This window comes from Penaeus chinensis, chromosome 3 (genome assembly GCF_019202785.1).
Source record: "Penaeus chinensis breed Huanghai No. 1 chromosome 3, ASM1920278v2, whole genome shotgun sequence".
Lineage (NCBI taxonomy): Eukaryota > Metazoa > Arthropoda > Malacostraca > Decapoda > Penaeidae > Penaeus > Penaeus chinensis.
This window is the reverse complement of record NC_061821.1, coordinates 22,661,303-22,673,802: the sequence shown is the minus strand read 5'-3', so window position 1 is coordinate 22,673,802 and position 12,500 is coordinate 22,661,303. Positions and strand designations below refer to the sequence as shown.

The 12,500-nt window shown below is 43.2% G+C and overlaps 2 protein-coding genes across 2 annotated transcripts in view; one reads left to right on the top strand and one right to left on the bottom strand.

Annotated features, from left to right (window-relative positions):
- LOC125042697 (60S ribosomal protein L13-like) overlaps positions 1 to 12,500 on the bottom strand; it is a 27,796-nt gene that overhangs the window by 12,075 nt on the left and 3,221 nt on the right. The window lies entirely within an intron of this gene.
- Positions 7,913 to 12,500, top strand: part of LOC125042649 — a 29,825-nt gene continuing 25,237 nt past the window's right edge. The window contains exon 1 of the mRNA XM_047638483.1: positions 7,913 to 8,392. The gene's annotated coding sequence lies outside the window, so the exon portion shown is untranslated. The remainder of the gene's footprint in view (positions 8,393 to 12,500) is intronic.

Here is a 12,500-nt window from a genome sequence, read left to right as displayed (position 1 = left end):
GTCCTACATTATTTAACGGACCTAACCGCGGGTCACACCGGCTCAAAAAAATGCCGAACGAACGTGTCGGAGCGCGGATCTTTAAGCATATACGCAACCCCAAGTAATCAGGCATTCTGACACTATGATAAGGGGAAGATCCCTGGCGCTATATAAAAATGTAAGTAATTCGCGTTAGAAGCTCCGCTCTAGCGCCGATAGAACGTGTCACCAATGAACATGCAACAGTTGCTACGCGTTATCCTATAATGTAACAATCTCGAAAACAATATACAGGAAATGCCAGCGGTTCTCACATTCATTTCACGTGTCAGTCTCTCAGAGTGAAAGTGGGGTCAGGTCACACAGCTGTCCCAAGCAGATGTGACTGAAATGCTTATAGTATATGTGTATACAAATATATATATATATATATATATATATATGTATATATATATGTACACACACACACACACACACACACACACACACACACATACACATATATATATATATATATACATATATATATATAAATATATATATATATATATATATATATATATATATATATATATATATATATATATATATATATTTATACACGTGATAGAAAAGTTTGCTCTCTGAAAAAATCTAATGAAATCTGAACATAACGTTGTGTCCGCGCATCCGATATAAAGTTCCTGGAACATCTTGACTTCATTTAAGGGATATTCATCTCTAACCCATTCGCAACGGGCATGTCACGTGTCCGTGCCATGCCCACTGTGAGTTTACTTGTTTAATTATTTTTACACATATATGGCTACACTTGTACTAAATCACCAATGAGCCAATTACGAGTACTGCCTGTCTCGCCCGTTTACCCTTTTCTTTCACTTACGAAAATATTTTACGTTATCTTATTTTGCTAATAATAATGTATATAACATCATAGTAATTATAATGTTTACACTAAAAATAACCCCATCGATATGCATAGCACTAGTGAAAAGAGAGACATTTCACAAAAATATGAAAATATGAGCACAGCATTTTCCCCATTTTTTATATATTTTCCCCGGCGGCAATGGGTTATGTCATATTCGCGTATTTTCTTGTTCTTTCCGAATTCTTTAACGTAGTAAGTTGTATAATCTTACTAGTACTAGTTACTTACTTCACTCATATATAATTCAATTTTCAAGAGACAGGTAATGCAGGTAAGTCATGAATGAATGTAAGCATCTCCATTGAGTAATGCACTGTTATTTTATCTTTGATTTTAATTATTCACTATCTTATTTACTTCTTTGTTCTCTGTCATTTTTGCTTTTAACACTTTTAGGCAAGAAAAAATATAAGATACGACACCAAGCATCTACTATAACACATAAATCAAAAAATGAAATACGTTACGAAGAATAATTTATAAAACAGGCATCGGTCATAGGAGTTGCAAAGACAAAAAAAAAAAATAAATAAATAAATAAATAACAAGCAAATATTTCTCTAAACTATTACACATGCCCAACGCTAAGGAAAGTTCTGTTTCGGGAATTCCTCAGGTAACACCCAATGGTACAGGGTTATTCCCAACTCCCTCCTGTGATGTTTGTTTGCTCGTTTACCTCCCAAAGTTAAACAGTTAGTTCTTTATGCAAGTTTCTGAAAATTAATTTGAATAAAAAAAGCAGCTCTATAAAAAGAAGAATAATTTACTTATAATGGCGAATAGAGTTGTGTAAAAGAATCATGATAAAAGTTGGGAAGAAAAACGTAAAATGAAATATTTGTTAAAAAGTGTATGTTTTCATATCTGGTTCAAAGTTTCAGGTTTAAGAAAATGAATTCTAAAGATCCTGAATGGAGAAATAGAAAGATGGATAATCGTAAAATATTTAAAATTACACCATGTATCTAATATTTTAATCTGCTTTAATAGGCGACTTACGGTGTATTTTAAAGAGATCTAATAATAAAAATATATCAGAGAAAATAATCAAGTTACTTATATCTAGTGTTTGTGAAAATGACAATCTTTCGAATTCCTGTACGTAAATTCCATCGTACATTCGCAAGACACTTCTGCGCGTGCCATGAAAGTTAATCAAATATCAAAGCTTAAGCCAGATATCTAATGCGCATGCAAGATTAATCCTGCACATGCGCAGAGTGAGCTTGTTAATCTCACCAATCATGTATCGATACGTCATGACAACGTCATCAACTCCATAGAAAAGATGGAGTTGAGTTGCCATGAATATTCATAATAAGCAATAACGAAACAAATTCTGACATTTTCCTGTCAAAGATGTATGTGGATATTCATCAACATATATTTTTATAAGTTGTGGGATATGCAAATGGGTCTGTTCACCGAATAGTCAAACATCTTGACTCGCGAGCTGGCCTCTCCAGGCCAACAGCTAAGCCAGGGAGGCCCCTGAGTTCTCAGACGGCCTCCCCGATTGAGAGGGGAGAGCAGGCTGAACCAGCCGCGTCAGCTGCTGCCTCCACAAACAAGCCCGAAAGCCGAAAGGGCGGGCCGAAGCGTCCGAGGCCGGAGACCGACTCTGATGAAGAGTCGGGACCCCCTAAACGCTTCGCCCAGTTCAAAGTGCCAGCTAAACCCGAAGGCTTCGACAAGGCCTACCAATTGGTCAGGGCATTGGAGTTGCAACGGAAAATCCGGTTGTCGATCCGGGTCGCCCGAGATCAGGGCATGATCATAATGCCCAAAGATCAAGCTACCCTGAATTTCCTCCGGGAAACGAAGGAGCTAGCCGATGGGAGGAAAGTGAGTCTTTCCCCACTAAGTCCCGAGGAAAAGAGAACCAAGATGGTGCTACTTGACTTCACACCCACAGGTCGTGCAGGCTTCCCGAATGTCGAAAGGGAAGACCCCAACCAGGCAAGTCCTGGTGACCATGAAAGGTGCCCCAACCACTACCCTTGATCTGGGTAACTGGGGCACCTACAACCTTCGAACGTATGTGCCAGAACCACTTCGGTGTTTCAAGTGCCAGAAATACGGTCACCACCAGGCTAACTGTACAGCCAAGCCTAAATGTGGTGTCTGTAGCAAGGCACACAACACAGAGGTATGCCTCAAGGCATACAAAGAGGAAAAGAGGGACACAACAGCCAAATGTCCTAACTGTGCCAAGAAGCATCATGCCTGGAGCCTGACTTGCTCTGTCAGGAAAGAGGCGGCCCTCAGGCGACAAGAGGTTGCTCAAAACCGACCAGACTTTGTTCCTGCCCCACCGGGCACCCATGTCTGGGGAAGGAACAAAAGCGAAAAGGCCAGAGCAGAGCCAGAGCCAGATCACGCTGACCTTGCCCAGGCAAGGCCAGCAAGGCCAGCCAAGAAAAAGCCTGAGAGAAAAGCTGAACCAACCAAAGTCAGAGCTACCAAAGGCTCTCCACCCCCCAGTGGACCCAAGGATAGCCTGACAACAGACGAGGAGCCCTCAACCAGCGAGGACCTCGCAATGGAGTTGTCAGACTCCGACGATGTCTCTGATGTAACTATCACTGAGTAACATCATGACACACCATCTAAGCATCCTACAGTGGAACATCAATAGCTTCTCTGCAAAGAACGCTTTTCTTCAAACAGTAGTGCGATCAAGGAACATTGACATTGTCATGCTCCAGGAGACATTAACAGTGGACACTGTTCGCTTCTCAGGGTACCATGCCTTCACACTGCCACGAACACCTGGCAAGAGAGGCTTGATCACCCTTGTGAGAGCAACAATCCCCTGCTCCGCAATAGTCGATGCATCGCACTGTGGAGACGATGTTAAATCCCTTGCCGTCGAGGTTCACCTGGCCGGGGGGCCCCTCAAATTGTACAACGTGTACAGCCGGCCACGCTGTAGAAGCTCAGATATCAGCCAGGTCTGTGCTTCTGCTGCACACGACCGAGTGATCATAGGGGGAGACTTCAATGCACACCACCCCATTCTGGCTCCCTGCCGGGCACCGGATGCGGCCGGCTATCACATAACCGACGTGCTAGAGACATTCCCTGAGATCGCTCTCCTCAACACCCAAGAGACAACGCATGTCAGAAGAGGGGTCATAGACCTCACCCTGGCCACTGCGACTCTGGTGGGGAGGATTGGCTGGCGTGTCGATGAGACCGTTACAAGTGACCATTACGGCACTATAACTACCCTCATGGATGCTGGCCCAGCCAAAATCCTAAGACCGAATCCAAGATGGAAAACAGACAAGGCCAACTGGCAGGCATTTCAAAACGCCTTGGCCCTCTGTCTGAGATGCAACGATCCCCCACTAAGCGAAAATGTGGAAGTGCTCGAAGCTAGCCTGCTAAACGCCATTAATGAAGCAGCCTCACAGACCATACCCAAAACTCAGGCCTGGGTCCAGAAGTCACAAAGACGCCTGGTACTTCAATGACGAGATCAGGGAGGTCAACCACAGGGTGAACATGTGCCGAAAACTATTCCGAAAGCAAAGAACCCCTGACAACTTATCCCATCTAAGGGAGGCTGTCACGGATGCCAAGGAAACTGTCAATAGAGTCATGCAGGAAAAGTGGCTGGAATGGTGTGAGTCCTTCGACCACCAAACCACCCTTTCAAAGCTGTGGCAATGGGTCAAGCGAGCTACCAGCCGCTCAGCCCCGAGGTGCACCCATCACGACTCCCAAGCAGAGGCTAACAGACTGGCGCACGAGTTCTCTGCGAGAACGAGCAGCAACAGTCTGCCAGCCGAGCTGAGGGCAAGACAAGAGTGTCTACAGCCAGACAGACACGCTCAGATCAGAGAAAGGGCAGCCGAACCCGATAACTCAGACGTTATCTTTTCTCTGAGGGAACTAAGGAAAGCCTATAAAACCAGTTCCAACACAGCCCCGGGCTCTGATGGGATCTCGTACCCCATTATCTCCCACCTAGGACTAGCAGGTGAGCGTGCACTCTTGCAACTCATCAACAAGTCCTGGGAAACTTCAACTCTACCCCAGAGTTGGAAGAGGGCTACCATAGTTCCCGTCCCAAAACCAAAGGAGCCGGGGAAGTACCGCCCCATCTCTCTGCTCAGCTGCCTGGCCAAGACGGCTGAGAAGATGGTACTAAACCGGCTTCAATGGAAAACGGGACCCCCGCACGAACACCTCCACGGGTTCACAAGGGGCATGGGCACAGCATACAGCATAGCCACGCTCTTAAGCACAATCAGCAAGGGCCCAGCTGTGGTGGTATTCCTTGACCTGGAGAAGGCTTTTGAACTGGCAAGTCCGCTTGCCATTCAGGAAAGCCTGATCCAGAAGGGAATCAGAGGAAAGCTCTTGGCTTGGATAGGTGACTACTTCAGGAACAGGACTGCCAATGTCAAATTCCAGGGTCACCTATCGCAGCACATGCCGCTCGAAAATGGAACGCCACAGGGTGGGGTTCTCAGTCCAGCCCTATTCAACACTTTAATGTCCTGCATCCTCAACATAAACCTCCCATTGGGGTGCAAAATCATCTCATATGCAGACGATCTCGCTATCACCTCCACTGGACCACGCAGCCAGAATAAAGCCCAGCGTTGTCTGGACCTCGTGTCAGAGGAGTGTTGTAGGACAGGACTAAAGATCTCTGCAGCCAAATCCAAAGCCATGGCTCTGAGACAGAGTTCGAGGCACAAGACTGAAAATCCAGGGAATGGAATTAGAATGGGTCCAGAACTACCTATACCTTTGGGTAAGGATAGACCGGACCCTCTCCTTCCATAAGGAGGTCCTGTACCTGGTTGACCAAACCAAAGCAAGACTGTCCGTCATGAGAGCAATGACTGGGAGACGCATAGGGGCCAGACACAAAGTACTAAGATCATTCTACGTACATGCTGTCCGGCCCATTGTGGACTATGCCTCAGTCGCTCTAATTGCTGCAAAGAAAAAGCACACAGACAAATTAGAAGCAGTCCAAAATGAAGCTGCCAGGATCATTCTGGGTGCCCCGAGGTGGACGAAGGTCCTCAACCTCCTCAAACCTTCTCCCCCTGGACTCACGAATCGATCTAATGGCAACACAATTCCTGTCAAAGGCCATCCAGGCTCCCAGGAACACAAGCCTAAGACAAAAATTAGTCAGATGCCTCGAACAAGACAACGAGCTCGTTGCAAACAACTCGTAGCTGTCTCATACAGCCAGGGTGTTGATACGCCATCAGCTCAAAGAACAGCTTCTTGCTAAGGGCATGGACTGCCCCCACCCCGACTTTGCCGAAGCCCCGCCGTGGGCACTGAGCCTGATAGAGTTCAACATAATGAGCCTGTCAATGCAAATGAGCCAATACCCCATGCCTAGCCTAAAGGCAGAAGCCCACAGGGTCATTGTAGCCATCACTCCTCCAGGTAGTAGAACATACTACACGGATGGATCGGTCGATCCCTTGAGCCACACTGCAGGCGCCGGCTTTGCAGCAAGGGATGCCACGAGATCCATGAGGGTAACAGACAACGCCTCCTCGCTACAGGCTGAGGCAGTTGCAATCATGGGAGCCCTAGGCCACGCGTCCCTAAGGGAAGGACACGTGGTCATACACACAGACTCCAGGGCAGCCATTGACTGTCTTCAGCACAGCTCACCCACAGACAACATCTACCTACTGACCACGATTCTCACAATGGCACAGAGAATTCTGGCTCAGGGTAGAAGAATTATCATCAACTGGGTCCCAAGCCACATCGGCATCAGAGGGAACGAGCTTGCTGACAGACTAGCCGTCGCTGGCAGGGGTATGCCCCCAAATCCCATGACGATAAAACCGAGCCGAAAATTACTTATGGAGAAGTGTGCCTTGGTCGGTCGTACCTTCCTACGGCAGCTCCACAGACAGGAAACGAGAACCTCCCCCTCGGCCAGCTGGTACTCAGACGCCACAGGCTATGAACCACTGGCACTCTCTGAAGTAAGCAACAGAGGTACCGAAGTCATTCTTCACAGAATGCGCCTAGGTTACCACTGTGCATGGCAGATTATCCCAACAATCGAACGCAATGAAAGGTGCTGCAAGCACTGCGGCGAGCCGAACGCCACACCAGTCCACTACCTAGAAAATTGTGACCATACACAATTCGTGAGACAGGGACCGCCCACAACAGCCGCCGTGCTGGTAAAGAGGCTATGCGAAATGCTTACATCATGGCGGCAGGAGCGCCTGCTGGCAATCCCGCCGCCACGGTAAGCACCGAGTGTCAGACAACTCAATGAGACAGCCGTAAAAAGCTGACACAGGCCGGGCCATATTTAGAAGGCCCGGGCGAAGCTAGAACTTCGCAAACCATAAAGAAGAAGATATGTAAACTGCAGATATAACTCACAACATTGAAAAGAAAAACGAAAAGAAAACCACACAGAGAATTCCAGAGTTTACAGACACAGAAAAGGAAATGTTATTTCCAAGTTGGAAAAACATTCCCAACAAACAATCTCTCTCCCTCTGATTGTTTGTCTGCCTCTGTTTGCTTCTCCGTCTGCCTTTCCTTCTCTCTCTCTCCGCACTCGGCACTTACCCAAGACCAGGGTTCCCAGACGTACGATAATTATCGTACAAGTGCAATAATTTAGCATACTGTAAGATAAAAAATATAGTGGGTACGATAATCTGCAGTTTTGTACAATAATTTATACTTTTCATGAAATAATTCCTTTTGGAAGTGATACTGCGAGAGTATATTCTACTCCATAAAAAAAAATGGAGATAGAGAGAGAAAGAGAGAGAGAGAGAGAGAGAGAGAGAGAGAGAGAGAGAGAGAGAGAGAGAGAGAGAGAGAGAGAGAGAGAGAGAGAGAGAGAGAGAGAGAGGAGGGTGGTGGAGGGTTGGTGAGTGGCTGGAGGAGGGAGGGAGTGAAGGGGCGGACTATACACGATCAGTTCGTGTATAGTTATTCTTCCACTTATTCTTCCACGCATAATTGCTGGAGATGATGCCACACTGCAGCAACTGGATGACGAATGGAGGAAGCTTGAATTTGAAGATCTTTCAGAAAACATCATGAGTGGGGACAAAGAAGTGGAAAAAGTAAAAGATAAAGCTCCTGATTTGTTTTGGGGTGAAGTAAGGCTGATTCTGGATAGCGAGGGACGGTCAAAATACAAGTGCGTGTCTGACTTTGCAATAGCATGCCTTTCATTGCCCCATGCAAATGTAGATTGTGAAAGATGTTTCTCGGACATAAATAGAATGAAAACTAAAGACAAACTCATAACAGAATCAGTAAGAGACATTCTTTTAGCAAAACAGTCTGTAACAAGCGAAGGAAACAGTAACTGCACCTCATTCGAGCCATCCAGGAGCATGATAAGGAGTATGACTTCCCAAGTACTTTATCCAACTGGTGTGGAAAGTGATCCAAACTATCCAGAAATCCACGGGGATTCAGCCAGCGACCTATAAAAGGGTGAGTATACGATAGCCTCTCGTAACATGCAGTGCTTTTCAGAACCTATATCAAATGCCTAAGAAAAACTTTTTGGTGTCTAATGTTCCAATGGTATATTTTGTGGTATTCTGTAGAACTGACAAAAAGTTGCTAGGTGAATGTTGGTGTACGATAATCTAGCTCAAAATACGATAATTTTTGACGGATGTGTACGATATTTTCGGCACAGAAATCTGGGAACCCTGCCCAAGACTCGTCTCGTGAGTCACTATCACTTGTTGTACTCTTCAGAAATAAAAGAGTCAAGCCATCATACCGCTATGTCTATCCCTGCATAACCAGTAGACATTATATAAAGGTCCTCATATAATAGTCTTTTACATCTTTCCCTCTATCTCTCTCTCTCTCCCCCCCCCCCCCTCCTTTCCCTCTTTCTATAGGCTCTCGGATTTCATAGATCAATCACAAGTACGTTTATAGTTCGTGGAAGTCAGTACGTAACTTAAGGAAATCCCCTCTGGTGCGATAGATGCAATTATTGCACACTCATTTACCTACTGTGGCCGCCGAAGAACGTCTATGAGCGTCAGTGGGTGTGGGGTGACTGATACCACTGCGTCGCAATCACTTTATGTTTATTCGGTAGCGGTCAAACCTGTTAATACATTGATTATACGAATGCGTGCTTACAATAAATACATAGAGTTACTAAAAAACAACATAAATTATATTAAATAATACCCAACTTTCTACAAATTTTGGATACATACGCATCGCGGGAACGGTCAGAATATCAGCTTAACGGATCAGATTTCAGAATATTATGGGCGTCTTGACGGCACGGAGGTTCCCCTCGAACTGTCCTCACACTTTAAACATACATATACTACAACGTCAGTAATATTCTACTTAATTTTTAATACATTAATTAGGTCGCGATCTCATTAGCTCCCGGCATTGATCATACGAAAAGCCACCATCACTTCCTCTGGCACGACCCCTCGCACAAACATGTTTTGGACAGGTCAGCTCTTATGGCTGATACGGACCATGTGTTGAATCGGTAGTACTCGCCAAGGCCTTCTCGGCGGTTGTGACACAGAAGATGAATTTATACCATACAGGCCTCTCCGATCATAGTGTTACAGAATAGGTGATATACGAGGTATATGATATACCAGCTGCTGATATGAAGTATGTGATATAACAGCGGCTATACATACCCCTGTCTAAGTTTTATTTCTGACACCAAAACCTTTCACTACCTACATAGACTGGATTATGGGCAGAATTACTGCCCAAAGTTATTGTGGAATAACGCTGGGCAATATCAAAATCACCGACCTTGACTTTGACTTGACATATGTCTCTGATGAAGATCCATCACTTTGGGGGCCTGTTTGGAGATGCTGCTCTGTCGATACAGGCTTGCGGCGATATGTACACATATAGATACATACATAAATATATATATATATATATTATATATAGAGATATATAGATAGATAGATACACACACATCTATCTATATATATATTTGTCTGTCTATCTATCTATCAATCTATTTATGCATGTATGTATTTATATGTATATATGTATATATATGTATATATATGATATATATGTATATATGTATATATATGATATATATGTATATATATGTGTATATGTATGTATGTATATGTACATAAATATATATGACATATATATGATATATATATACATATATATATATATATATATATATATATATATAAATATGCGTGTGTGTGTGTGTGTGTGTGTGGTGTGTTTGTAGTGCATCGTTTACTAGATAGCCAAGCGAAGTGCTATATGAAGGTTACTAAAGAAAGGAGAAAACAGAAACATAAGGGTCTGGGAGGTATTCTTGTGTGCTCTGGAAATGGCGTTATTCCTTCCAAACAGGGGATAATAACTGTCAGCTTGTAATATACAGTGCAGCAACTCTTGGCAACTATGGTGAAGAAAGGTTCCGGTGTTGGTTAATGAATTGCTACGTTTAGTAACCGAGCTACACTTTCATCCATACGCTAATGGATAAAAATATGTCAGTTGCTAAAGGTGGTATATGATATGTCGTGTTGTCAGCCTTTACTGCAAGACTTCCTTGAACAAAACATTGGTATATTGTATCCATGTATTTCTGACGAAGATATAATCGAAACTGGTTAAATACATCTCATGAATTCATACCTTTTATACTTTTGCCAACATGAATACGGTTCATAAATCACTGGTTCATGTTTCTATTAAATATATTTGTGTTCGCATTTTCCAAGAAATATGAATTCGCATTTTTTCAATTATTTTATTTCTTGATTGCTAGTGCCTATCGAACAAATTCAGTTGATAGATTTTTAAAATTTTCCTACTCACGATAATGCTGTTAAGAGGAAATAACAGCGAAGATTTTGAGTTTACTGCAGAGGTATTTGATATACCCGAAATATGCATGAAAACATATATCTTTCTAGCGATTCTTGGCATTAATATTGATGACGTCACATAGTCTTACTCGCAAATCCTCGAGTATAACTTGGCAAATATGTGGATAATCACGACACCCCCCCCCCCCCCCAAAAAAAAAAAAAAAAGAAAAAAAAAAGGTGCTGAAGATGTTCACAGAAATCACGACTCGACAAATCTCAGCCAATCACAGCGCATCTGTGAAGATGTTCACATAAATCACGACTCGACAAATCTCAGCCAATCACAGCGCATCTCGTGGCAGCAGTGACGTGGTATAACATAGCAGTGTAGACGTCGCAACATTGTGTAACCTATCTGTATAGTGCATGTGTATATATGTATATATATATGTGTGTGTCTCCCTCCATAAACTAAGGAATCCTCCTCCCCTCTTTACTCCATCTAACGAGTGGTCTCTCCACAAGAAGGAAGGCATGGGGTCACCTTCCTTTCATTTGGTCTTCTCGGTAAACTTTCTACCCTCACTTTTACCATCTTTTTCTTGCCCCTCTCTTTCATTTCCACCATCCTCCCCTTTGACTTATTATTTTTTTGGTACGCTTTTAGGGATTTGTTATTTGTATATATCATTCTGTCATGTATTTTAAATTTTGTATATTATATATCAAAGTTCTATTATACCTTATAATATTATATATTTCAGAGATCGATTAACATTCTAATTTTTTCACCTGTTTGACGCTATTTAAGTCCCTCTCGTTAACGACAGTAATAACACTAAATGAACACTTAATGAACTTCAAACTCTTGCGTCATGCCTCTTGGCGTTCTTACAGTGTTTTTGACTTTCATATACATACTCTACACCAGGAGTACTCAACTGGCGGACCGCGGTCCGGATCCGGACCTTCTGAGTGTTGCAGTTGGACCTCAGACCCCAGTAAGAGAAAATTCTAGTTAAATAGCATGAAGGTCCTGGTGAAAGTATCTTGCAAGTTTTTTTTTTTTGGTCGACTATGACTATATATATTTAGAATATATATATATCCGGACCGTGGTCATTCTTTTTTATATTTCATGTAATAAAAATTTCCGGACCTATGCGTACATTGGAGCTTGTCTAACTGGACCTTTGCGTATAATAGTTGAGTAGCCCTGCTCTACACAGTCCTCACCAGATCTTCCGAGACACCAAAAACATTACTTCCCTCGGTGCCGTATCGAAAAGTTTCTCTACACCAGATCAATAAAGGCTGTTGCTGTTGTTGTATCTCTCCCAGGCTTGAAACTGCATTTGCATTGACGTTTTTAACTCGATTGTACACTGTTTACCTACTACCATCATGGCATATCCCAATAACTTTATCATTTGTGGTTCCTGCAGTCTGCTGAATTCCCCCTTTCTTCTGTGAATTGACCCAATTATGACTTTTCTTCTATCGTCTGCTATCTGGTTTTGTTTCTAGATGAGCCAAACTATATCTTAATATAAGGTTTTTTTCTTCTCCCTCCGTTTTTGACATTTTTATAACCACTTCAAATGAAACAGCCAACGACAAGTGATTTAAAGATACAAAGATACGAAAACCCAGACTAGATTATCCCGGGGCAATCTTCCAGAAAACGTACACATAAAAAACACACAAAAACTTACACACATAAACACGTTACGAAC